Source organism: Portunus trituberculatus, chromosome 15 (genome assembly GCF_017591435.1).
Source record: "Portunus trituberculatus isolate SZX2019 chromosome 15, ASM1759143v1, whole genome shotgun sequence".
Lineage (NCBI taxonomy): Eukaryota > Metazoa > Arthropoda > Malacostraca > Decapoda > Portunidae > Portunus > Portunus trituberculatus.
In genome coordinates, this window is record NC_059269.1 from 2,462,473 (window position 1) to 2,466,584 (window position 4,112).

Here is a 4,112-nt window from a genome sequence, read left to right on the forward strand (position 1 = left end):
CTGCGGCCACTGCTTTTGCTTGTCGATTCTTCTTGGTAGCTATGACTTGGAGACAAAGCTGGAGGCGAGTGGGTATTTGGTGGAAGATAACTGTGCTACGAATCGTGAGGGTTTTAATAAATACTCTGGATTTAACTTGATTGTGTTTTCAAGGCACATGGATACACAACTTGAGGATAGAAAACTAGATGAGTGTGATGAGGTGACGAGTGAATGCTAAGAGCTTGAGTTCTGAGCCTGTGAGTACTGAGTCTTGACTGAGTGACTTGATCTGAGAAGCGAGTGAGTGTTTCTGAAGCGGGAATGAGAGAGAATGAGATGTAGGAAAGCGTATTTGAGCGAATGAAGTGGATCAAAGAGCAGGAAATAAGAGAACTAAAGTTAGCCAATGGGAGACCTGAGATAGACGTGTTTAAGTCAATGAAAGGCGAAAGAATTTACCAGTCAAGTGACAGAGCTTGGTCAGTCAAAAACAGGTGACGGAAAGAGAAGAAATACTGCCGGAGTGAGGTTTCTAGGGAAGCCGAGGTCTCCACGGTGGAGGGAGGAAGGAGCGCTGAGTTATTTTTATAACTATACGTGTGGAGAGAGAGAGAGAGAGAGAGAGAGAGAGAGAGAGAGAGAGAGAGAGAGACGTATTTAAATGATATAGGAAGAATATGTAAAAGAAGGTATGATGATGAATGATATAAGGTTCCCTCCGTGAAAAATACGTCCCTGTATTTGATGATTATGAAGAACGCAATGAGCTTGAGAAAGAACAGAATAGTAAAGTAAATAAACTTGGTGGTGACGACAGCAGACAAAACAGCGGAATGGAAGCTGTGGTGGCTAGGCGCGGGCGGCGCATGTGTGGTGGACAGGCGATGCATCAGGAGACGTAGCGGCCTCACACAGGTGATGACGCGATGATGTAGAGGTCGGGAGGCATATTCCTCAACTCTGGACTAGTACGTATATAAAGGTTCCGCCCCCTCGGCCGTCATCCTGTGGTTAAGCTCCTCCCCAGGTCTCCAGTATTAGTGTGGAGTGCATGCGTTTCAGAGTGGGGTGCATACATATCTGTGTCCTCTGCAGTAGCAAGCCTGATGGTACTGAAAATTATGCTTCAAAGTTTGTAAGCTATAACCAATCCAATGTCTATAATGGAGATACATTGGGTAAGCATTGGAATTACACATTTACAATTTTGTAACATGTACCAATTGGATACCAACGTACTCTCCATTATTGGAATGTGTTGTGATACATCAAAATCAGTGATGTCTCTTGTATCAGTGTGGGGTGCATGCATAGGCCTATCAGAGTGAGATGCATACATACTGATGTCCTTTGCAGGAAGACGCCTCCTGGTACTGAAAATAATTGTAACAATCACTGGAATTACAATTTCATAACGCGTACCAATTGGACAACGATGTACTCTCCATTATTGGGATGGGCAGTCTCAGCGAAATTGCAGTAATTTGCATTATTCACAAGCGAACTCGTGTGTTATAAGGCCTCTGCATAACTTGTCACATTTACAAATAGAAAACTTTGAATAAAGAAAAGATTGAGGTATTTTTAATGACTCGGTGGAATAAACAAAGAAGATTCACAAGGTCTCAAATAACCAAGATTTTAATATCATGTCTAATACAATAGTTTAATATTCTAATTTACTATCCTATTTCTAATATCACTGTATAATAATTACCCGTGTTTCCACATCCACGATGCTACCAGCCACTGCACGAATCACAGGCAATAGCTTTTATTTTCATGCAAGACGGAGAACTGCCAAAGGCACCAAACCTTAAAAAAAAAAGGACCACTGAGATTACAGGTTCCCTAAACGATTTTAAAGAAATTAGTCAAAAAATAGGGCCAAATGTCTTGAAACCTCCCTCTTAAAAGAAGTAAAGTAGTAGGAAGATGGAAATACAGAAGCAGAGAGGGAGTTCCAGAGTTTACCAGTGAAAGGTATGAATGATTAAGAGTACTGGTTAACTCTTGCATTATAGAGTTGGACAGAATAGGGATGAGAGGAAGATGAAAGCCTTGTGCAACGAGGCCGCAGGAGGAGGAGAAGCATGCAGTTAGCATGAAAATAGTGATAAAAGATAGAAAGAGCTGCAATATTTCGGCGGTAGGAAAGAGGCTGAAGATGAGGGGAGCTAATGAGACAAAAAACATTTGATTCCACTCTATCTAATAAAACTGCGAAGAGTACTCCATACAAGGACAGAGTTAGCAGTTGGATAGGTGAGAAAAACTGGCGGAGACGCCTCAGAACGCTTAACTTCATAGAAGCTGTTTTAGCAAGAGATGAGATGTGAAGTTTCCAGTTAAGATTATGAGTAAAAGACAGACCGAGGATATTCAGTGTGGAAGAGGGGGACAGTTGAGTGTCACTGAAGAAGAGTTGTCTGGAAGGTTGTGTCGAGTTAATAGATGGAGGAATTGAGTTTTGTGGCATTGAACACTACTAACTAATCTCTGCCCCAATCAGAAATTTTAGAAAGATTAGAAGTCAGGCGTTCTGTGGTGTCCCTGCGTGATCTGTTGACTTCTTGAAGGGTTGGTTGTCTCTGAAAGGATGTGAAAAGATGTAGAGTGGTATCATCCGCGTAGGAGTAGACAGGGCAAGAAGTTTGGTTAAGAAGGTCATTAATGAATAATAGAAAGAGTGGGGATGATAGAACAGAACCCTGAGGAATACCACTATTGATAGATTTAGGAGAACAGTGGCCGTCTACAATGGCTGCAATACAATGGTCAGAAAGGAAACTTGAGATGAAGTTGTAGAGAATTATAAAAACACTAGGATGGCAGTTTTGAAATCAAAGCTTTGTCCCAGACTCTATCACAAGCATTTGATATGTCTAACGCGACAGCAAAGGTTTCACTGAAATCTCTAAAAGAAGATGACCAAGACTCAGGAAAGCCAGATCACCAGTAGAGCGACCTTGACGGAAGCTATACTGGCGATCAGATAGAAGATTAAGAAGTGACATGTTTGAGAATCTTCTTATTGAGTATAAATTAAAAAAACTTTTGATAAGCAAGGAATTAATTCTACGTATAGGACGATAGTTTGAGGAATTAGAATGGTCACCTGAATGTAAGCAAACTTCCAGTAAGAGGGAAAGGTAGAAGTCGATTGGCATAGTTGAAAGTTTGGCCAGGCAAGGTGCAACCACGGAAGCACAGTTTTTGAGAGCATTAGGAGGAACCTCATCATCATAAGCCTTCCAAGGGTTTGGCCAGAAAGGGCATGAAAAACATTATTACGAAGGATTTTGATTAAACAAATGAAATAGTCAGAGGGAGGAGGAGAGGGAGGGACAAGCCCAGAATCATCCAAGGTGGAGTTTTTAGCAAAGGTTTGAGAGAAAAGTTCAGCTTTAGAGACAGATGAGATGGCGGTGGCGCCATCAAGATGAAATAAAGGAGGGAAAGATAAAGAAGTAAAGTTATTGGAGATGTTTGTAGCCAGATACCAAAAGTTATGAGGGGAGTTAGAGTTTGAAAGAGTTTGACATTTTCTATTTATGAAGGAGTGTTTGGCAAGTTGAAGAATAGACTTGGTATTATTCCAGGCAGAAATATAAAGTGCATGTGACTCAGGAGATGGAAAGCTCAAGTACCTTTTCTGGGCAACATCTCACGTATAACACGAAAACAGGCTGTGTTAAACCAAAGTTTAAAAGGTTTAAGTTGAGATCCTGAGGAGAGATTGGAGGAATAGGACAAGAAACAGAAATGAGATTGTGATTGGAGGAGCTCAACGGAGAAGATAGGGTTACAGCATAAGCTGAAGGATTAGACATGAGGAAAAGATCAAGAACATTGGGCGTGTCTCCAAGACAGTCAGGAACACGAGTAGGGTGTTGCACCAGTTGCTCTAGGTCATAAAGGATTGCAAAATTGAAGGCTAGTTCACCAGGATGGTCAGTGAAAGGAGAAGAAAGCCAAAACTGGTGGTGAACATTGAAATCTCCAAGGATCCTGTCCACGGTCCGAGTGTAGGTTGGGTTTCCTCACTCTGGGCAACGGTTTCCTAGCGGGTGGGCTTTAAGATAGGAGGTACTCCAAAAAGTATCCCCTTTAGCCCATAAATTCCCGCG